Raw genomic sequence first — 25,224 nt, 5'->3', positions numbered from 1 at the left:
ATGGCGGCCGCAGCTCCAGCCAGCCCTGGCGCCAGTGGCGAGCCGGGCCCGGCATCTGCAATTAAAATCGCGTCCTCTCGGCCGCCGCTGCCCGCCTTTAATTGGAAATGCTAAACAGCGCGCCCGAGGGCGCAGCTAATCCGCGCGGCGCAATTTTGACGTCAGTGCACGTGTCCGCGCGCGCCTGCGCCTGCGCCCCCACCGCCAGCAGCGCACTCGGCCCCTCGACCTGGCCGCCGCGCTCTCTTCCCTTTGGTTCACCTGCTTCATTGTGCGCGCCGGCCCCTTTGCCCCCTCCCGGTCGGCGGATGTGTTTCACGGTGTTGTGGTTCATTCTCCTCTCCTCTCCACGACCAAGCCGAGACGAGTCCGCACTACAAATGGCGCCGAACGCTGCGTGGCAGGGCGGATTGAAATTTTATGAAAGATGTCGCCTCAACGAAAAAAGGTTTTTCTTTTAGCGATTGCCATACCAACACGCTTATCACATCCGAGACACTCTCCCCTATTTCGCTATTGTATAAAACGAGCTGTCACTCTTTCAATTTTTCTATGTCCACTGTCAATCTTACGTCATAAGGATCCTATAAAAAATCAAAATGTTCAAATGTGTGTGAAATCTTATGGGACTTAACTGCTAAGGTCATCAGTCCCTAAGCGTACACGCTACTTAACCTAAATTATCCCAAGGACAAACACAAGCACCCATGCCCGAGGAGGAACTCGAACCTCCGCCGGGAGCAGCCGCACAGTCCATGACTGCAGCGCCTTCGACCGCTTTTTTTTTTTGGTAATTCATTTTTTTCGTTTTCGTTCGTTGTATCTGCTCGGGGCGGACGTCGCAGGACATCCGTTTCAGTTGGTCGTTGATCTATTAACTCAAGTTTTCTTTTATTACAGAGAGCAGCTAACCCTCTGACCGTACACACTGAGATACTGTGTCGGCAAGACCGCTCGGCTAATCCCGCGCGGCTAAGGTTCCTATGCCGCACAACAGTACTCTGACAGACTGGTGTAGCGTCGGCAGTCTCTTCGGCGGATTGCTACACCTGCTAAGTATTGCGCCAATAAACGGTTCACCTTCTGCACAACATTTCAGTTTGAGTTTTTTTTTTCTTCGGTTGTTGTTCGATTTTTAAGGATCTTTCGTGCAGCCCATTCGCCTTTGCTTCCCTTCATTTATTATTTATTTCATACCTAGGTGCTCTCTCCCTGTATCCCTGTCTGTCCCTGGCCATTTTTGTGATTCCTTCTTTCGTCCATCAACTGAATTATTTCTTCTGTTACTCAACGCTTCTTCTTTCCTGTAACTATGTTTGTCTGTCCAAATGTGACTGTCGTTTCCCACTCCTTACTCCCCTGAAATTGAACTGCCTGCTGTAGAACTCATTATCGAATTATCTACAGCCTTAGACAGTGTCAAACGCACCTCGTTATCCCTAAGCTCTTCAGCATCTCACTTCATTACATATTGACTCTTCCACATGCTTCTCTTAAACTACACGCTACTCTTCAGCGTTACAAAAGGTAAACACAGGCTTCTGGGAACCTCTTGCAAGCTAATATCTGTTTTCGGAATCTCTGTTTGATCGCCATGTAATGCCGCTGGAATCTTGTGTCTCCATCCCTTTTTCCAAGTATAGCTCCATCTGTTATATAAATTTTGAACAGACTATTCGCTATTACTGACACTTATTGTAGAATTCCATTACTCTCTCACCTTTCTCATTCCCATTAGTGAGCCCATATTGCCCCGAAACTCTGTCTTCTAACCCTCCCCTTACTGCAGAATTCCAATCATCCAGGATTTATACATATTCAACTCCCCCCACAAACGGAGTCACACGTTCGATATCCTCTTCTGCTCGTGAAGTCGGCATGAATAACTACACTATTGTTGTTGCTGTTCGTTTGCAGCCAATTCCTTATGAGAATACTCCTATCACTGAACTGTTGACAGTAACTCACTCACTGCACTATCCTTCCATTCATGACGAATGATATACCCGTTACACCATCTTCTGCTGCTACAAATTTTACCGTATATTCGTCTGGTCGGAAATCGTTACGTTCTTTCCATTCAAATCCCCACTGTATGTAGACTAAACCATTTCATTTTCTTTTCAGCTTTTATAGCTTCGTTACCCCATTCAGACTTCTGACTGTCCACGCTCAGATTGTTAGAATACTAACCCTTTTTAGATTATTCCATCTTTTTCAAATGGTCACCTCTCCCTTGACAGTTCACTCTTGGAAACGCGACTGGGAGATTGGTGTGGAATCTTTTGCCACTGGGAGAGATCATTACGAGACTTTCTTAGTTACCAGTCACATGTCCTGTCGATACACAATACATGTCTAATGCAGTGGTTTCCATTGCATTTTGCATCCTCATGCCGTTGATCATGGCTGATTCTTCCGCTTTTAGGGTCAGTTTCCTACGTCAAGAGCAAGAACGTGCCCTGAACCTCAGTCCGCTCCTGGAGCCTCTTTGACCAGGCCGTTTGATGGAACCAAGAATGACCCGCTATAGGGAAGCCTTTGGCCGCCAATGCTGAAAAGTTTTAAGCAACATTTAAAAACTGTCTTTAGAACCCGGGGTGGTTTCTGCAGTAGTGGCAGTGAACAAGATATTTTTTATGATTTGTGATTGTGCCGTCAATGAAATACTGTATTTTCAAATAACCAGTAACTGTGCGTCTCCAATGCGACTTAATTGTTGTTTTCTCGAATAAAAATGAAATGACGAGAGTAAAGCGTACAGTAAGTAGTATGTCGCCAATAATGCTTATTGCATGTCAAGATTCCGGTCACTCCGTAGCTATCTTCAGTGCAGAAAATGTAAATTAAAACATTAGTATCACTTATATATGCACATAGTCCCAAATGGACTATTCATGAGCAAGGCTGATTGCGAACTTACATTTCCTGCACTGGAGATGGCCACACAGCGAGCGAAATCTGGATATTTAATAGCCGGCCGGTGTGGCCGAGCGGTTCCAGGCGCTACAGTCTGGAACCGCGCGACCGCTACGGTCGCAGGTTCAAATCCTGCTTCAGGCATGGATGTGTGTGATGTCCTTAGGTTAGTTAGGTTTAAGCAGTTCTAAGTTCTAGAGGACTGATGACCTCAGAAGTTAAGTCCCTTAGTGCTCATTTGAACCATTTATTTGCGATTTATTGTTGTACCCTCTAATACTGGGGCACATCTGATACCCCATGGGAGCAAACCTGATAAAAATGAAATGATAGTATGGCATTATTGGTTGGGAGACATCGTCTGGTGTCTTTCAGGTGTCTACTGCTACTCTTCCTATATGACGCCAGCTCGGGGTTTTGCGCGAGGATGGAGACGTAGTGATGAGGACAAAACAAACACCCAGGCCCTGCGTGATGAAAATCTCTAACGTGGACGGAAATCGAACGCAAAACTTCCCAATCTACAGGCAGCGACGCTAAACTAGACCACGAGATGCGAGCTTCTTTCCAATGTTTCCTTCTTCTCTGTGTTATTAGTCGCCCACATTTTACTTCCTTAAAAGGAAAAATTACAAATCAGTGCCTTCAGTAAAAGCTTCCAAACACCTAGCGTTATATACAGAGTTCAAAAAGTGTCTTTTTTGCTATTCTACATGTTAGCCATTGTCCTTGCAGCAATAGGAACACCAGTTCTCGTCAGATTACTGAAATTAAGCGCTGTCTGGTATGGCATGCATTTTGACGTATCACCGTCCGGGTCCGCCGAGCGATGTCGGCAAACGGGGTGCATTCAGGTCATGTGAAGCAAACTAAGGAGCTACTTGATCGAGAAGTAGCGGCTCCGGTCACGAAAGCTGGTCAGCTGGCAGATCGGTATGCTGACCATACGTCCCTCCCTTTTCGCATTCAATGACGCCTATCGTCAGAGGATGACACGGCGGTCGGTCGGTACCGCTGTCCCAACCGTTCAGATAGAGTGTAGTTTTTTACGCTGTATTTTGTCTAGTCTATACTTCAGTGATAGCCATCGTCATGAGACGGTTAATAAAATCAGTGGTTTTATATGAGTATTTGGGACGAAGAATATGGGGGTGTAAAGTGGTTCGAACCCTTAGAATCAGTTAAAGGTAAAGCAAATAATAGGTTCTGATTTTACGAGCATAATTCCAAAAGAAATATCTCCAAAGTGGTGAGGACGCTGAGAAACTGGTTGTGTGGTTGTTGGCCACATTGTTGTTATTGGTTCTTTCCTTATTCCTAAGCCAGCATACTCGCTCCTCTCTGAGACGTTCATTTTTGGGTTGATAGCCGTTCAGAATGGAGTTCCAGCTCGACGCTAACTCCAAGCGCAAAATTCGCGCAGTTTTTGATCGCAAAAAGCGGTGAACCGATTGAAATGCATGGCTGATTGACGGATATGTGTGGAGAGTCGTGCATGCAAGTTCCAAGAGGTGCAGAGACTTTACAGCCTGTTGTACTGTCGAACATGACGAACAAAGCAGCAGAAGACCATCAGTTTCCCACCTGACAATCGGATGATTGGGAAAGCGTACGTGAAGTTATGTTGTTAATGTGTCTCTGCATTTTGGTCCTTGTGGTTTACCGAAGCATCACCCATAGGATTTTACCGGATAAGATGCATTTTCGGAGGCTTTGCGCAAGAGGATGCCACGAATGTTGAAGGAACACCGCAAACGGTAACGAGATCGTTCTTCCAGCCAATTTCATCGCCACTGTGCAGAGGAAAAGGACAGCTGTTTGGGTTTGATAGTCGTTCGTGACGAAACGTAGGCATTCCACTTTACATCTGAGACCACATATAAAGAGTGGTGATATCCCTCTTCGTCCGTTGAAATTCAAACAATCATAATCAGCCGGTAAAGTTAATTGAACTACGTTATGGTCGACTTCATGACATCTTGGACCACAATTAACGTTGGAAAGTACTGTGATACGCTGAAAATCTCAGACGAAAATTCAGAAACGGAAAAGAGGAATGCCGAGAAAATGAATAAGCTTTCTTCACACCATTGCTCACCTACGCGTTGCCCTTCAAACCGTCGCTCTTCTCAAACCCACCCACCCAACAGTCTGGGTATGGCACCTAGTGACTACCATCGGTTTCCGAAGTTGAAAGGACATTTGGCTAGAAGGTGATTTGGTTGGGATGGAATACTTGGGTGGAGAAACATATTTGGGGAACCGGTGGCTCTCGCTGTGATCAACGGCTTTTTGCGAGTAGAATACTGGTACACTAATAATTTACTATCTGGCAGTGTAGTACAGCGTGTTTTAATCTACAGCTCATTACTAGGAATTACTTTAATCTATGCCCATATGTTGAAAAAACTGCGACGAGAGCCATTTTATGATAATTTATTTTGCATTTACCAATTCCATGCTATTTCGTCGATCTTCAGATAAGGTCTAAGTTAGACTGTAGGTGACTTTGGTTGTGAGCTGGCCAAGCCAAGAATGTGAAAGTAAATAAGAAATACCTGAAGTGTTTCGCAGTGAGCATAGCTGTGAACGCATTCCATCTCCACAGATGTGTCACTTGACACAAACATCACAAACTCGGTTCAGCCGCGGTAGAGAGTTGAGAGGTTTAACTCTTCAAGGCTACGTCATCGAACTGGTATGAAATGGGCTTACGAGTTACTTCTACAACAATGCTTCGACCGAAACGGTGATTGTGTAGTTAAGTGCTTACCCTTTAAAATGATGTAAATATTGCAGAAAATAAACGGTTTTGTTAAAATCGGGTTGGACAATAAATTTCATGAGTGTACACAAAAGACAGTGTGAATAGCTTCGGTAGGTATTGGGTGGGAGGAGTCTAACGGTCGTCATGGACAACAATTAGCAGCAAGTACGTGAAGAAAATCGCGAAAAACTACTCAAATCACAAACTACAGTTTCCAGGATATACCACAGCCTCCTGTACGGGGTATCCAAAAATATTCTATATCCTAAGAGGGTTGGTTAAGTTGTATAAACATGTGTCCGGAAACAAATACTTGTTGTGATATTGGCCGTTTTAGTTGCTTCGAGAGCGGTGCGTAGTTAGTGGCATAGGCGCCTTCCTACTGACGCCAGTTGCCGGATTTTTAGTGTTAGTGACTGTCTGTGTACTAAAATCCTCTCGCTGTGATGCTGTTGTCACATAGAGCATTTACAACTGTCTCTTACAGGAGCTATTCCATGTGTATCGTCTTGAAATTGTGATTCCACTGAGTGTGAAGAGCGTAAAGAGTCAAACGGAGTTCTATTATTTCACATGGGAAATACTAGGCATGTTACTCAGTTATAGTTAGCGAGCGGCGCTAATAGATAGGCACGTCTTACACACGCAAAATGATATCTTCAGCGCTACATTCCATCTCAGAAGAAGATCAGTAGGTTGTTCCTCAGACTAGCGGACACAGAAGCATTCCCAACAAGAATAAGAGATAAAGGTAGACTTTCCCTGCCCATGTCTCAAGACTTTAAAAGAGACATTCAGATAAAGAGCTTAATAAGGTCGATGAAACTTGAGATAAAAAGGGAATCCTTTATATTTAAATCTGGTTTAAGTGCTTCTCCCTCCTTTTACCTTTCTTTTATCGCAAGTGAAACACTGAACGTTCTCCAACTGTTCTCCCACGCCAACTACTTTAGTTAGTGGTTGTGGCTTGTCTGCTCACTACAGCTGCCGAGCCTCTTTTCATTTACCTTTAGAATGAACTCGGTAATGAATTTACTTTCACCCTTTGTTTGATTTGTCTCACTTTCAGCGAAGTTCGAAGTATTCGGAATGTATTCTAATCTCTGTCTTCCCCTAGAGATTTTACCGTCTACAACTCTGTCTAGTACGATGGAGGGTATTTCCTGATGCCTTAACACTTGTCCTATTGTCAAATCCCTTCTTCTTGTCAGTGTTTTACCCACATATCTTTCCTCCTCATTTATTTTGTTATCAGCCCACCTAATTTTTCAACACCTTCTACAGCATCAGATCTGAAACAACTCGATTCTCTTCTCTTCAGTTTCTCTTTCGTCTTTCGTTCCACATCGATTCTGAAAACCACTGTGAAGAGCATGACCGAAGGTACATCTCATTATACCCGCCGGTTTCTTCCTGTTCCACTCACATATGGAGCGCGGGATGATTGATTGTTTAAATGCCTCTGTGGGTGCTGTAATTAATCTAATCTTGTTCTCACGATCCCTATTTGAGCGATACGTCTAGCGTTGTAATATATAACTAGAGTCATCATTTAAAGCTGTTTCTCGACACTTTCTAGGTAGGCTTTCTCGGGGTAAAGGAAACGTATTCGCATCTGCAATTAGGAACAACCATCTGCTGTATAAGGAAATGACGACAATGAAATTTTGTGCCACACTGGGACTCCAACCGGTATTTCCCGTTTTACACAAGTTGTCGTCTTAACCACTGTGGCTGTCTCTGTACAGGTCATGGCCAGACTGAGTTCAATATGTCGTGGTCCTCACTTCACAACTTGCACTCGTACACATTTTATACAGTGGCGGGTGAGGATGGGGGCGAGGGGGGAAAGGAGGGGGGAACTGATGTCCTAAAGAATACTGCGTCGTTCTTCTTAACAACACAGGCGCTGTCATATCTTTTCTCGTGATAGTTTAACTTTATATTCAAGAGTCTGCCAGGTCAGTGACTCCAGCATTTCTGTGACACTCTCCAAAGGATGGAACAAATCTGTGACCATCTGTGCGTGTGCTCTGTATAAGTTCAGTAACCCCTGTCCGCCCTACCTGGTTCGGGTCCCACATACTTCAGCAGTATTGTGAAATGGGTCGCACGACTACCATACAATGTTTACTCCATTACGTAGATTCTCAGAAAATTCTTTCTCAAATTAAGGTCAATGTTTGATACTGTAAAATTTCCTTTTTTATGTCCTTGCTTTTTCTATTATGGGCTATTTTGTCCCAATGCAGCAAAAATCCTTCACAACATATGTTCTATAGTTCTCAGTTTTGCTGTTAAGTTCGTAGGTAACCTCATTTCTGCGTATCCTCAATATGTTTACTGTCAAGGCAAATTCTGTGCTCAGGTGGCTGTTCATTCCATTCAGTATGCTCCGTCATTCTTCTTCCTCGCTTTGACTAACGACTGCGATGTCATTGGCGAATCTTGTCATTGATATCCTTTCTCCCCGCATTTTAATCTCAATCCTAAACATTTCCTTTGTGACCGTCATTGCACATTCCACGTCCAGAGTGAACAATAGGGTAGAAAGAGGCAATCCTTGTCTCACACTTTTCTTTTTATGGACGTTCGTTCTTGGCCTACCACTCCTATTCTCCCATTTTATATGCCGAGTGTCTCACCTATGAGCCAGTAGGCGAAATTTCTCTAGTGTCTCGGCACATAGTTGCGAATTATTTTTTGCCGTGTGTAAATGGAGTCCTCACGAAACGTCCAGTCCTGACAGAAAGTGTCGGTTTGTTTCCTTTTGCCGGCCGGTGTGGCCGAGCGGTTCTATGCGCTTCAGTCTGGAACCGCGCGACCGCAACGGTCGCAGGTTCCAATCTTGCCTCGGGCATGGATGTGTATGATGTCCTTAGGTTAGTTAGGTTTAAGTATTTCCAAGTTCTAGGTGACTGATGACCTCAGATGTTCAGTCCCATAGTGCTCAGAGTCATTTGAACCATTCTTTTGTCTCCCTTTAAAAGAAAAACGATTTTTAAAGCGCGGTTTTACGTCCCCATTCGACTGATAGGTCTCAAACTAGTCTAGTGCGATATTTTTTCGTCGGTGTGTATTAACGAGGACAGTGAAACTTGAAGAAAAGCCAGTACTTTAGCAACGTGTACTGAGCAGCACTGACGGCGTGTCAGTAGCGGTCAGCGCGGTCCAATAGTTCTGTCGCTGGTGACGTACTTTGGAATACTAGCCATTCGCCGTGTTTTACTGTCCCTCTTGAGACATGTCGATAAAATGAATACCGCAATAGATTAATTTGGGACCACTATGTCGAATGAGGAAGCAAAATTCCCCTTTATAAACCATTTTGTTTGTAAAGGGATAGAGAGCGGCGCTTTCCACCGACGCTGGGCGTCGCGTAAAAGACGTGATGAGCACTGTTTCTTTGGGATGAGTGCAGTCACACGTGCAAAAACGAAATCGCAAGTATCTGGCATTAGGTAAAATGCGCCTGACGACTGATAGCAGAGAGACCTTGTATACACTGAGGTGACAGAAGCCATGGGGTACCTCCTGATATCGTGTCGGACATCCTTTCATCCAGAGTAGCGCAGCAACTCGTCGGGGCATGGACTAAACAAGCAATTGAATCCTGCAGAAATACTGAGTCAAGCTGCCTCTACAGCCGTCCATAATTTCGAAAGTGTTGCCAGTGCAGGATGTTCCGCACGAGCTGATCTCTGGATTATGTTCCATAAACGTCCGGTGGGATTCATGTGGGACAATCTCGATGGCCAGATCTTTCGCCTTAAGTTTCCAGAATGTCCTTCAAACCGAGCGCTAACAGTTGTGGCCCGGTGACATGACATCGTTGTTTTGAAATCCGTGAATGGCTGCAGATGGTGTCCAAGTAGCCAAACACAACCATTTCCAGACAATGAACGGTTCAGCAGGACCAGAGGATCCAGTCCTTTCCTCATAAATATAGCCCACACTATCGTGGACCAACCATCAGCTTGCACAGTGGATTGTTGACAGCTTGGGTCACTCGAACCCTACTATCAGCTCTTACCAACTGAAATCGGGACTCATTGGACCAGGCTACGGTTCTCGTGTAGGGTCCAACCGTTATGTTCACGAGCCTAGGGGAAGTTCTGCGGTTGTTCGTGCCGTTAGCAAAGGCACCCACTTTGGCCGTCTGCTGCCATAACCTATAAACGCCACATTCCGCCGCATTGCGCTAATGGAGACGTTCGTCGTACGTCCCACTGCAGTTCTTTCACGCAGTGGTGCTTGTCTGTTAGCACTGACAACACTACGCAAACGCCGCAGCTTTCCATCGTTAGGTGTAGGCCGTCGGGCACCGCATTGTCCGTGATGGGCTGTGATCAATGAAATCTGATATTTTTAGCATAGTCTTGTCGCTGTAGATCTCGCTAACGATTTCCGAAATGGAGTGTCCCATACGTCTGGCTTCAACTACTATTCCGCGTTCACAGTCTGTTAATTCCCTTAGTGCGGTCATATTAATGTCGGAACATTCACCGGAGTACTAATGACAGCTCCGCCAATGCGACGTCCTTTAATAACTTGTTTACGCGATACTGTCGCCATCTGTATATGTGCATATCGTTATTTCATGACTTTTGTCACTTGTGCAGTGTAGTATTGCATATCTCCTGTCTTTTCATGTAGCTTCCACTTATTTCCCTGAGAATTTCGAATATCTTTATCCATTTTAGACTGTTGAATTCTTTTCAGACAGTGTTCCATTTTGAGCGCCTGTCACGTCTCTAACAACCTCGTCGTCGACGGGATCTTAATTTCATATACTTCCATTCTTCTTTCCCTTATCGTTCTTACTAAACTAAGAGGGTTGGTCATCAACTGCAGTTACTATCTCATTTCCCGCCTTAAATTCCAGGTCCTGTTCTATCTGCGTATCATAATTTCTTAAGTAGAAATGGGAACCTCTTGCGTAATGTGCTGGAACTCTTGCAGTTGCTCCCACAACCTGTGCATCGACGCTGCAGGAAAGAAGCCTCCGACATCGCTGTCGAAACGGCCGGGACTCCATCGTGCTCCTCGCTGAGAAATCGACCGCCTCGGCCAGCACAGGGCAGAGGTCTGTATCGGAGGCAGCGGGTGGCAGGCAACGGCAGGGCACTCTTCTGGAAATGTAATTAGTGCCGCCCGCAGCGGCGCCGACCTATTTGGACGCTGCGGCTGCGGCTGCTGCCGGCGACGTCCGCCGTCCGTCAGGCGTGTCGCGACGCTCCCGCCCCCTCTGATCGACGCCCTGCTAGTTGTGACGTCGCCCGCCAGAGGTCTCCACGTGTAGCCCAGCTCCGAGCCCAGCGGCACATTACGACACGGACCTTTCTCCGAGAAACCTCTGTCACAGTCTACACTGCCGAACAAAAAAAAAAGTAAAGCTCCCAGAAGACATGGCCGGACGTCAATATGACTTCGAACACGTACACACCATTAGCGGGTTTGTAAATGATTAGTGCTGCAATTCTCTATGTAAGGTGCGAGAAGCTCTCTATAAGTAATGCAACACACTCTTTTTTGGGACACCGTGGAATATTCTCGCTTTGCCCTGTAATCTCACGAAGTTCCGCTAAGTGGTGGTGCCGTAATTAGCCTTCAAAAGGGCATCTATAACGGTTGTGGGCTACAAGCAGAGAGCTGACACTGTGTTTCTCTTGACGAAAAGCCAGAGCACCGCAGATATTCATAAGCACTTGCAGGATGTCTGCGGGGACCTGAAAGTGAACAAAGGCACACTGAGTCGTTGGGAGAGGTGTTTGTCATCATCACAACAAGGCCACACATATCGGACACCGATCACCCGCGTGCCGGCAGACAACACACAGCTGTGACTTTCGGATTGTTGGAACGTGCGGACACTCTCATTCGAGGTGAACGACGAGTCACAGTCGAACACCTCCCTGCTAAACTGGCAGTCTCTGTTGGCAGCGCTGGCTCACTCATCCACAAGTTGGGGTACGCAAAAGTGTGCGCCCGCTGGGTTCTTCACCGCTTAACGAAGGAATATCTGTGCGGAATTGCTTGCGCGTTACGAGGCTGATCGTGACAATTCAGTGTCGCACACACTGACAGGTGCGGAGACATGGGTTCAACATTTCCAACCAGAAACAAAATTGCAATCAATGAAGTGGTATCACACCAGCTTCCCTCCAAAGAAAAGTTCAAAGCCGTACCTTCTGCCGGTAAAGTCTTAAGGGTCTATTCTTTTTTATGTCCTCCCTCATGGTGCAAAGATCAATTCTGAAGTGGATGGTGGTATTCTGAGGAATGTGAGAAAACAACTTCAGTGAGTTCGTCGCCACAAATATGCAAACGAACTTCTTCTCCAGGACAATCCTGCACATCCCAGAGGAGCTCACAAAACTGCATTGGACTGTTATTCCTCATCCACCCTACAGCAAGGATCTCGCTCTTTCCCACTTTCCTCTCATCGTCCCAACGAATGACGCACTCCGCGGGAACCAGTACGTGAATGACTGAGAAATTATTGATGCTGCAAGATGTTGGCTCCGACGTCGTTCAGTACAGTTGTAGCATTTGAGTATACAGGCCCTCTCAGTGAGGTGGCGCAAGACTGTCACATTGAATGGAGATTATGGTGACAAATAGGGTTTTGTAGCCAAAAGAGTGGGGAATAATATTGTGTATTGGGATTCTGAATAAAACCAACCTGTTTTCCGAAAAAAATGAAAACCGTTCGTAAAACGGCCACAACAGTGCATTAATGTTGGAGGTGTTCAGTGTCGTTACTAAGCATTGCACGGTATATGAGGGGTGTGAAGGGTTTCAGCTGTTCAGCTATTACAGTGGAGCACACAGACATGCCGTCGATATCAACACCTGACAGTGTTTGAAAGAGGTCTCTATTTGATCAGCTGACAGCGGCCCGATGTTGGACGCATGGGAACCTGTGAGCAGGCATATTCGTCATGAAAGTTAATTTCTTCCACGTCTGACCACCATAAGCAAGGATCGCCTTATTGTGCGCCAAGGAAATCGTATCCTTTACATCAGTGGGCCATTCGAGAAAGAGAATTGACTTCCTGCACATTCTGTCTCATCCCGCACCATTGGACAGACAACAGCCGGACTATGGAATTACCGTCCATGCGTACTGTAGCCGGTAATACCACATCACAAACGGCGTCATATGGAATGTTGCTGTGACCTGGAAACATGGACTGCTAATGAATGTTGTCTTATTGCAGTCTGCAGAACCCTGGATGACCTGGTGGTGACCTGGAGAGAGATCCCATTCTTCCAAAGTTCCAGTGTTACCCTTGACGTTATGGTGTGGAGAGCCATCAGATTTGACGTAGGGGCTTGGCTGGTAGTGATGAGTGACCTCTGACAACACACCGATACATCACAGATCTCCTGTATCCTTATGTGTTCCCTGTCATGCAGTGGTATCTTTCAGCCGTATCTGAACCTGACATTGCTCAGCCATATATAGCACGTGTCGGTCTGAACTATCACCTGTGGTACAGCTTTAGCCAGCACGATCCCCAGATGTATAAGCGACAGAATATGTCTGGGATCAGCTCCGAAGTCAACTCTGCCGCAGCGTCAGAATTCATCAAGTCAAGGGTCAGTTAAAACAACAGTGGGCCAGCGGGCCTCTGGAGAGAATACAGCGGCCTTATGACACTCTTCCCAACCGAATCACTGCCTGCGTCTTCACCAGAAGGTGTGCAACATCATACTGACAAGTAGGCTCGTACTGCCAACTTCTTCCTAAATTTGATTTGATATTGTAATGAATGAAATTGTATCACATACCCTGTCATCTCGCGAGGTTTTATTTCGTTTCCTCGTTCCCTGGTTGTCATTAACTCTATTTTTCGTCCACCGTTAACGGGAGCAGAAGCCTTCCACAGTAGACCTCGTTAACTCTAAAATGAGATAATGAGTATCGAGAGTGGTATCTATTATAAGCACGTTTTATTAATGCTTGTAACACAAACTGAGTCCGAGAAGCTCAGAACAATAAAATACCTTCTTCTGACACTCTCAAATTATTACGGAAACCAGGTCTACTACCCATTCAACAGAAAGGTCACAATAGACAAAAACTACAAACCGTGCGAACTTGGCGTTCACATCCCTCCAATATCCTCCACACGATTGGTCGGTTCTCTCCTGTGCTATGCCAATGCAGCCTCGATATCCGCTCCACGAGTTGCATCACTCTGTCCATATACTTAAACGCCACGCACCCTGATCATGCGATGCTTCCCATGTGCATTTGCCTTCATCTGTACGAATCCCGTAACAGCCCATCACTTTCTCCTTGTGGTATGATTCTACGGAACTCGTCGCTCTTTTTATAAATCCGACATGGACTGCAGTCACTCGATCTGTTCCATATCTGTTTCTTTAGAGGAGAACTAATCTAAAATTCTATGCAGTACAAGTTGTTTCACATGTTATCATGTAAGATAGCAGACTCCTTTGTCCACTACACAAAGTTCCTTGAAAGGAAACGTCCCATTCCATGCATTCACTTTACCAACTCCCTTCACGTTCAAGTTTTCATATTTGCTTTCTCTTTTAGAAAATATCCCAAGCTTTACTAAAATGTACTAGGGGTCATAGTTATTTCTTATCCGAAGTGAAATAACACGTTTTGTGCGCGATTGTTTCTATTGACAAATCCTAAAAATCTGAAATAAGTATACCGCTCATCTTAGTTTCTCACGTTATTTAGAAAAGGCTTTGTAAATGATTTATGTATTTCAGTCGAAGCACGAGGTTCCACTCTCACAAATAACTTTTTTTAAAGGCGTCATTTTGATTAGTTTTACTTGAAATATCGATCAAAGTACACTGACAACTCCCGTAATACAAGGGACGTTCAATAAGTAAAACAGCACGTTTTTTCTCGGCCAATTTCGGGTAAAATGGGGCATTTGTTGTGGAACAACGTGGAATATTGTCGCTTCACACTCTGTAGTAAGCCGGCCTGTGTGGCCGAGCGGTTTTAGGCGCTACAGTCTGGAACTGCGGGCCCACTGCGTACGCAGGTTCGAATCCAGCCTCGGGCATGGATGTGTGTGATGTCCTTAGGTTAGTTACCTTTAAGTGGTTCTAAGTTCTAGGGGACTGATGACCTCAGCAGTTAAGTCCAATAGTGCTCAGAGCCATTTGAACCATTTTTGAACTCGATAGTTATAAGAAGTTCCGGTAGATGACGGTGCTATGCGTAGTCTGATTTTCTTTTGGGAGAAAACCAGAGCTTCGGAGATATTCATAGGCGCTTGCAGAGTGTCTACGGAGAACTGGCAGTAGACAAAAGCACGGTGAATCGTTGGGCGAGGCGTCCGTCTTCGTCAAAAAAAAGTCGCCCAAACCTGTCCAGTCTCCCGCGTGCCTGCCCGCCGTAAACAGCTGTGACCTCTGCAGCGTTGGAACGTGCTGACACTCTCATTCTAGCTGATCGACGGATAACAATCAGACACTTCGCTGTTCAACTGGACGTCTCTGTTGGCATCCGCAAGTTGGGATACTCAAAGGTGTGTGCTCGCTGGGTTTCTTGTCACCTGATAGAACACCACAAAGAGCAACATGAGGAACGAAATAGCATCATTGCAGAATCGCTAGCGCGTTACGAGGCAGGGCGTGACATCTTTAGTCGCATATCGTCACAGGCGATGAAACTTGGGTTCATTGTTTCGAACCGGAAACAAAACGGCAAGCCATGGAGTGGTGCCACACCACCTCTTCTCCGAAGAAAAAGTTCGAAGCCACATCGTCAGCCGGTAAAATCATGGTGATGGCCTTCTGGAACTCTGAAGGCGTTATTCTCTTCAATATCCTCCCTCATATCGCAAGGTTAACACTTAAGTGTATTACACTATCCTCAGAAATTTGTAGAAATGACATCAGCGTTTTCAAACATGCAGAAGAATTAGTCCTTCTCCATTATAACGTCTCACACTAGTCGGCGCACCGACTGGAACTCACAAGCCTTGACTGGACTCTTGTTCATCATCCGCCCTACAACTCAGATCTCACACCTTTTGACGTCCAATCTTTTTGGTCCAACGAGGGATGCACTCCGCTGGCAGCAGTATTGATGCAGCAAGCAGTTGGTAGAGTACTACCATGTGAGCATACAGGCCATCCACTACGGTGGTGTAAAGCCGTCACACTGAACGGCAATAATGTTGGAAAACAGGATTTTGTAGCCAAAAGAAAAAAAAGTTCAAATATGCGTGAAATCCTAAGAGACCAAACTGCTGAGGTCATCGGTTCCTGGACTTATACGCCACTTCAACTAGCTTATACTAAGAACAGCACACACACCCATGCCGCCGACCGGAGAGGCCGAGCGGTTCGAGGCGCTATAGTTTGGAACCGCGCTGCCGCTACGGTCGCAGGTTCGAATGCTGCCGTGGGCATGGATGTGTGTGTTGTCCTTTGGTTAGTTAGGTTTAAGTAGTTCTAAGTTCTAGGGGACGGATGACCTCAGAAGTTAAGTCCCATAGTGCTCAGAGCCATTTGAACCATTTGATCACCCATGCCCGAGGGAGCACTCGAACCTCCGGCAATCCGTGACATGGCGCCTGAAACTGCGCGGCCACTCCGCGCGGCATAGCCAAAAGAGGGGGTTATAAAATGGTGTACTGGAATCCTGGATAAAATCAACTTGTTTTCAGAAAAAAGTTTGTTGCATTTCTTACTTTTCCTTTGACCACACAAAATCCTGTTGCAGTTTCTTAATTCTCAGACAAACGTAATTGTTTGATGAACATAAAAATAAGATTATGTTTCACTTTTGTTTCTCTATGTCTCTCACTCTTCCACCCACTACTCCTCTCAATCTGTGTACTACGGACATGATTGGCGGCGTACTCAAACGGCGACTTGCGGGGACTCCGGACGCCATTAACGTGTACTACATTGATGTATAATTAACTACCAACAAAGCTTAAAATTATAAGTAACTTAATTTGATTCATAAGATAAGTCGTAACTATGATTTAGGGCTCCTTCATTGCCATGGGTATGGCAGCGCAAACCACCAGAGTAAAAGCAGCAGCTTCAGCTGAAGGTGGGCAGTTCTGTAGTCAGTTTTGGGGAGTTCTGAATTAGTTGGGCCAGTGATTCCGATTTATGAATTTTTTAAATATGTTGGCAACACTAGACTACGTCAAGTGCCAGGTAACTTAGTTTCTGGTACTGAACGACAAATCAACATTACTGAAAGCTTGTATTGTTATTTATAAAGTCACATCAGACAAAGGTGGGCCCATGGACCTACAACGCCGCACAACCAACTGCTACAAGATAAACACACTTTCCGAACAAAAACGTCTGGGCACCTACTGGTAGACATTAATATGAAGTGCGTCTAACCTCCCCTTTTATAACGGCTTCACTTATGCTAGGGACACTTTCAGTGAGGTTTCTGAATGCCTGTAGAGAAACTGGAGTCCATTCTTCCTCAAGAGCCGAAATCAGAGAGGGTAGTGATGTTGGACACTGGGGTCTGGAGCGACGTCGACGTTCTAACTCTTTCGGAAAGATGTTCCAGTCGGGACTGTGTGCAGATCAGCTTGTTTCAGGAATACACAAACCATTGCTTCACACATGTTAGTTTACGATGGGATGTCGTGCTCGTCTAAACTTTGTCTCTGCACTGTTCCTTTACTCTACGCAAACACGATGCTATAAAATATATTATTAGTATCCTTCCACATTTAGCATTTTTAAATGCAGTAAGGAGACCACCTGTCAACCACCCCACATCCTCCTTACTTCACTGCTGGAATTACACATTAGGCAGGTAACGTTCTTTAAGCATTCAGCAAACCCTTATTCTTCGTTCTGATTGTCACAGGATGTAGCTCGAGTCATCACTCCAAATCAGTCTTTTACATTCATCTACTGTCCAGTGTAATCACCGAGGGAGGTGGTGCAGTGGTTTGCACACTGGGCTCGCTTTCGGGAAGAGGACGGTTCAAATCCTCGTTAGGCCACCCAAATTTATGTTTCTGTGATTTCTCTAAATCGCTTGCGGCAAATACTTGGATGGTTTCTTTGGAAGCGCACGTTCGATTTCCTTCCCCATCCTTCGCTAATCCAGCCTTGCGCTCCGTCTCTAATGACCTCGTTGTCGACGGAACATTAAACACTATTCTTTTTTCTCAACGATCGCTATGCGCTGACTGCAAAGATGTGTGCCTTATGAGAAGCTGCTCGATCATTCTACACCATAATTTCTAACTCTCTCCTCACAGGCACTGTACTAGTTGGACTACTGGCTGCACTTTGGAACACACCAATGTTTCCTTACTCCACAATGCTCGACTGTTCCTATCCGTCAGCACATTAGGTCTCCTTGATTTGGTTTAGCTATTGATGCTCCTTTTTCGTTTCTCCTCCACACTCACATTACCAATATTCGACTTGCATCTATAGAAAACGTAAATGAAGCTCCAGGCTTTTTGACAGGGCTTAGGGAAACGATGCGGGAGATCCACACCGCCGTACTAGGCAAGGTCTTCATTAAGGTGTGTTGCCGTTGCCTTCCTCCGACCGCAATGGGGATGAATGATGACGATGAAGACGATACAACAACACCCAGTCATCTCGGAGAAGGTGAAAATCCCTGACCCCGCTAGGTTGGTTCAAATGGCTTTGAGCACTATGCGACTTAACTTCTGAGGTCATCAGTCGCCTAGAACTTAGAACTAATTAAACATAACTAACCTAAGGACATCACACACATCCATGCCCGAGACAGGATTCGAACCTGCTACCGTAGCGGTCGCCCGGTTCCAGACTGTAGCGCCTAGAACCGCACGGCCACTACGGCCGGCACCCCGCTGGGAATCGAATCCGGGACCCTGTACTCGGAAAGCGAGGACGCTACCCCGAGACCACGAGCTGCAGACTGGGCAGCTATAGAAGGGCTAAAATATTCCTGGTGGATCTGTTACTCGGGTGATACAATGACTAGTACTCGTTCGTAATCACTGAGCTCTCCTGAGAGGCACATTTTGCTATGCCTGCTCCTCTACTGACAACACAGCACTTCCCACCTCCTTTTATACTGGCGTGTCCGCCTCTGGTGACATCAAGAGGACAGTTCCGCTTTAGGTAGGGATGCCTGGATACTTTTTTTGTGTACATCCACAGGGTTTGTTCATTTGAGATTCTCCTAATGGGGGTTTGCTTTTCCAAACGAAACAAAAAAGACATACGTACGAGGGTTCCCCAGAAAGTAATGCACCACACCTTTTCCTTCGACAATTCTTTATTGAACATATTGAGAATTATACAAACGAAAGAGTGGTGTTTTCTCTACACAGCCTATTTTTCCACTTAATCTTGATCCCACTCTATCGCCTTCCTCCAGACCGGAACAAGAGCGTGTATGTCTTGGGGTACCAATCCTTGTCCTGCTTGTGAAGCCAGAGTTTCACTGTGTAAATCGTCCTACACGAATGTCATCCTTTAGTGGCCCAAACAAGTGGAAGTCCGTGGAAGCTAGGTTATTGCTGTAGGGTGGATAGGGTAACACTGTCCAACCGTGTTTTGCGATGTGTTCAGCAGCCCTCAGACTTGTGTGGGCCGAGAGTTATCGTGTTGCAGTAAAACATCTGCGTTGCTGTGGCGCCGAAGTCACCGGAATCGCGTCTTGAGTTTTGTTAATGTGTTGATGTATGCTTCTCAGTTAATGTACCGCCTCCTGAAATTATATCAATGATAATCGCACCTTCACAGATACAGAACACGGTGATCATGACCTTACCGGCGGAAGTAGTTGCTTTGAATTCTTTCTACTGTGGGGATTGGAAATGGCGCATTTCCATCGACTGTCGTTATGTTTCGGCCTCAAAATGGTGAGCCCATGTTTCATCAAATGTCACAATCCGGAACAAGAAGGCCACCCCCTCAGCTTCAAAACGTTGCAACACCCCAAGAGAAATTTTTTCTGTGTGATCTGTGATCCACCGTTAGACACTGCGGGACCCATCTTGCACACACTTTTGAGTATCCAAGAGTGTGGATAGTTGCATCCTTACTTCCATTGCTAATTGACAAACGCAGCGCCAGCTGCCGAGTCATAATGCGTTTGTCCTCGCGAATGACATCATCATCTCGCTGCAAATCGTGGAGCTACGCCGCACTGCCTTCTGATGGCCTCACCCTCCGTGCCCAGCGACTAACTGTACTTCTGTCGACAGCAGATCCTCAATAGACTTTGCTCAAGTGTTTTTGAATGTTCCCACAATTTCTTTCTCTGCAGTAAGAAATTCAATGACGGCACGTTGCTTGTAACGTACATCACCTACAGACGCCATTTTGAAACTGTCCTGCAGCTACGCTGTCTATCGGAAGTGATGGAAACTTGGCGCGCTCGCTTAGGGGACTTCAAATAATACATGCGTAACGCTTTGCATTGTTTCAGATGAGAAAAAAAATGCTGTGCTTCTGTTTCTGGGCAGACCTCGCAGATCTCATCCTGCCTCCTCAAATAATACATACGTAACGATTTTGCGTTGTTTTCAGCTGAGAAAAAAAAATTGCTGTGCATCAGTTTCTGGGCAGCCCTCACAGATCTCATCCTGCCTCCTCACACACATGAACCCCTCGGTATATCCTAAAACCCGTAAACTCGACTCATGGTTTGCTGCATCGACTGTACCCTTACATCCCAGCATCGTCACTGTTCGCTAATTTCTCTATGCAATTTATTTTAACAGACTACAGAACACGTTGACTCCACTCCCCAGCCGACCCTACGTCTAGGTTCTCTCGTTTCTTCCCACCTTTTACTACTCTTTCTTCCTCATAGCCATAGCCATGACCTGGCATCCAACCTAATTACACCTGCCCAAACCCCACCTTTCCCTACCACCGCCCCTCCCCCAACAACTAATTAACAAAACACCAACCCTCCTGCTCCGTTAATACCTCTCACGTGCATCACCAGTAGCTCTCAGCCACTCTTACCCCGAACTGTCCATCCCCAGTGCAGGTCCTTCCCGTTTTAGTGCAACCTCTACACGATTTTTATACTTCTTTCGAAGATCATGTATATGAAACAATCATTTGCATAATTTTGAAATTCATGCATACTTTTTTTTACAATTTCTAAAATTACTTATATTGACTAACAATATTTGCAGTTGAAGAGCAGCATATCGCACCATCTACAGCCTACACTGGCACGTAAAGAGTGATGGGGTGAACCAACAACAAAGAAAGAAATAAAATACGTAATAAAGTCAGTTATTGGACCGATGTCTAGAAAGAGAATGGAGAATCCCTTTTCAAGCTGTGGGGGTGGATGTCTCACATCACAAAAAGAAAAGAAAGTCCGGAAATAATTATTCATTTTTGAGTTGTTGATGAATGTATGTTGAACGCGTTGTGAGGTAAAATTCGACAAGTAATATGAAGTAGCATTTGACGATATCTTCTCCAGCAGATTTCAGTCTGGATGATACCCTTCACCACAGACGAATAGGTAGCAGAGGATCAACTGCATGACCGACCTCAGATCTCTGAATTATTAACTGCGAGAGGCCACAAAAAGTGAATGGTTTACGCAGGAGGCATTGTTAATGTAGAGACGTTTCACAAATGTGCCATGGAAGGCCGCACAACCATTGGACACAATAAACTGGTATTTGAAAGGACGCCACGCTTCATTGATTGGTGAGCGTGAGCGTAAGCATTCGGAGGGTATTTTGTACTTCTGTTATAAGGTTTTGACTCCACGTTTTTGTAAAATGATGGTTGCTTAGTTACTGAAAAAGGAAAGATTACAGGACACATATTTTTAAGGAAGTTTTTTTAAGTTGCTTTAATGGTATGAAGCTCACCTCCTGCTCTACCCCGCATTGTAAAAGTATTTCTTATACATCCTGTGTCAGGATCGCAACGGTTTTAAAATAAGTTCACGGAAATATGTGCCTATGATCCCATAGCGCCGAACACACCAAACTGGGAAATATCTGCCTAGGATCCCATAGCGCCGAACACACCAAACTGAAGCTGATTTTTCTGCTACGGCCGTGGTGGTGTGTGAAGATGCGTACTGTAGATGTAGTGGAGGAACAAACAACATCAGGTCGTATTATTCGTTGGAAGAAACGGGGTCTTAGAAAGATGAATTCTTGATGAATAAATGTAGAGCGAAAAGGTTCTTACGATGGTTAAAAAGTCTTAGGGAGAGAAAGGAAGCTGAGTATATATGAAAAATTTTGATTCTGTACTCTTCACGGAGAATGTGTTACCCATTACTCGTAGCTGGTAGTGTGCTGTACTTGAAGGCAGGGTTCTGAGTTCGAATTCCTGTCCGACACACAGTTATAACTTGTCACACACAACCATCTCAGTATATCCTTATTGCAGAAATTAATTCTCAGGAAAGGACAATATTGACTGTGCATCTGTTCGGGTCAGCGATAAACAAGAAAGCTGCTGGAGAGATGGGGCGACAAATGCTAGCCCAAAATCGTCGACTTCTCTGAGATTGATTACGGAAAAACTGAGAAATAACAAGTAATGTATAGTGGTACCTGTGTCACTGCCAAGTAACATAGCATGATGAATCTTATACCGTATATAATAACTGGTGCTACAGTACGGTAAGCTATGAGACGAATAGAAACGACACTTTTATTCAAAGACAATAGTGAGACGGAACTCATCTTATTTATTTATTTTATTTATTTAATTATTGTTCCGTGGGACCAAATTAAGGAGAAGTCTCCATGGTCATGGAACGAGTCAATACATGAAATTATAACACGATATTAGAAACAGATAAAATGAAACATAAAAAAACATATTCAGGTGACAAGTCGTAAGTTTAAATAAATAAAATCAACAATGTAACACTGGAATTAGCTTAATTTTTTAGCTCTTCCAGGAGCTCCTCGACAGAATAGAAGGAGTGAGCCATGAGGAAACTCTTCAGTTTAGACTTAAAAGAGTTTGGGCTACTGCTAAGACGTTTGAGTTCTTGTGGTACCTTATTGAAAATGGATGCAGCAGAATACTGCACTCCTTTCTGCACAAGAGTCAAGGAAGTGCATTCCACATGCAGATTGGATTTCTGCCTAGTATTAACTGAGTGAAAGCTGCTAACTCTTGGGAATAGGCTAATATTGCTAACAACAAACGACATTAAAGAAAATATATACTGTGAGGGCAATGTCAGAATTCCCAGACTATTGAATAGGGGTCGACAAGAGGTTCTAGAACTTAATAGCTCGAACAGCCCGTTTTTGAGCCAAAAATACCCTTTTTGAATCCGAAGAATTACCCCAAAAAATAATACCATACGACATAAGCGTATGAAAATATGCGTAGTAGACTACTTTTCGTGTTGAAGTGCAACTTATTTCAGATACTGTTCTAATGGTAAATAAAGCAGCATTTAGTTTCTGAACAAGATCCTGGACATGGGCTTTCCACAACAGCTTACTATCTATCCGAACGCCTAGGAACTTGAACTGTTCCGTCTCGCTTATAATACGCCCATTCTGTCCGATCAAAATATCGGTTCTTGTTGAATTGTGAGTTAGAAACTGTAAAAACTGAGTCTTACTGTGATTCAGCATCAAATTATTTTCCACAAGCCACAAACTTATTTCATTAACTACATTATTTGATACTGTTTCAATATTACACACAAGATCCTTCACTACCAACCTGGTGTCATCAGCAAACAGAAATACTTTTGAATCACCTGTAATACTAGAAGGCATATCATTTATATAAATAAGAAACAGCAGTGGCCCCAGCACCGACCCTTGGGGAGCGCCCCACTTAACAGTGTCCCATTGGGATTTAATGATGATACCGTGGAGATTACAAAAAACAGACCATGGTTCTTAACAGACAATTCTGGTCGTACTCTCGTATGAGTAAGTAAAGGAACATGTAATGCACCCAGGAACATAATAATTTTGTTGGTCCACGTGTTAGGCTGAGGGGAGGCGTAATGGTGCATGAGTGTACTAGTCTCCAAATATTTGAATACGATACACTCACTGGTCAAGATTGTTGTGACACTGTTCTCCTGCCTCATGTGCGTCTCTTGAGAGGTACATCTGACCCAGGCTTCGTTTTTGTGGATGATAACGTGCGGCCGCATCGAACAGCTCAGTTGGAGCAGCTCTTGGAACGAGAGGATATTCGGCGAATGGACTGGCCTGTAGCTGTCCTTCCCAATCCCCCGCCTCTTCCTAAACCGACTTAAATCACAACGAGTGCATGTAGGGTGCAGTGGGGAGATGTATTGCAGTAAGTTCATATGCGCCATCGACCATTCATCAGTTGTCAACGTCGTTGTGGAGGAATGGTCCGGCCTAATGGAACGCTCTGCCACGAGAACCCCTTACCAAACTTGTTGCGAACAGAGGCGCACGTTGCAGAGCATGAATTTCCGTGCGTGCTGATCACACAGCCTCTTAAGAACCACGTCCCGCATTTTGTTCTGTCCAAGAGACTATCATAAATCGCTGTGAATTCAGCTTAATCATTGTTTTTGAATAAAAGTGTCATTTCCGTTCATCTCACTGTGTACTTTTTCCACGTATCTTCTCAACCACTGCGTCCCTTTCAAGCCCTCGACTATTATAACTGCCGTCTGTACAAGTTGTATATATCATTTCGCTCCCTGTATTTTACCTCTTCCACTTTCAGAATTTCAGACAAGTATATTCCCGTCAACATTTCAAAAACTTTCTCGAAGTCTACAAAAGTTATTAACGTAGGCTTGTATTTTTTTAACATATCTTCTAAGATTGGTCGTAGGGTCAGTATTGCCTCGCGTGTTTTAGCATGTCTACAGAACCCAAATTGATCTTTTCCGAATTCGTCTTTTGAACGTTTTCCCTCTATTAACTGTACTGCCAAAATGGATAACCATGCTTCACTCATTGTAGAACAAAAGCTTTTTTTTTCTTTCACAACAGCCCTTGGTATATCAGGGCGGCCGCGCATACTTCTGGGCAACTCGACATCACGTCTATTCCAAGTATTATACAATAGACATCTTTTTATACCTGTTCTTTAAATAAAGTTTGTATCAACATCAGTTGTGTTGGAAACAGAAGAGAAATGTCACGAAAAAAAAGTCATGGAGAAATTCAAGTGCTTCATTTTTAAGATCTTCATCATAGATTGTAGATATGAAAAAAGACTGTACTGTTGCGCACACTTTTATAAGATATATCATTCCTCAAAACCAGGTATTTAGTTGCGGAGGAAGATAGTAAAAGAAAATGTTACTTCAGATCCAGTAACTGACTCTGTCATCTTTTCTCGCGAAGATAGTCTAAGTGCTTCTCTACAGATGTAATTCGTTTATTATACAACTTACAATGAATGTCCCCACTTTCACAGATGTTTTAAGTTTCGTAAAGTACTGTCCCATATGATACGTTCATGATAGCTGTTTCTGACAACACAAGAGTCTTTAGTTGGAGTAGTAAGACAATGGGGCCGCCAGGGGCGGCCGAGCGGTTCTAGGTGCTACAGTCTGGAACCGC

Source organism: Schistocerca gregaria, chromosome 8 (genome assembly GCF_023897955.1).
Source record: "Schistocerca gregaria isolate iqSchGreg1 chromosome 8, iqSchGreg1.2, whole genome shotgun sequence".
Classification (NCBI taxonomy): domain Eukaryota; kingdom Metazoa; phylum Arthropoda; class Insecta; order Orthoptera; family Acrididae; genus Schistocerca; species Schistocerca gregaria.
Note: the sequence above shows the minus strand (reverse complement) of the source record.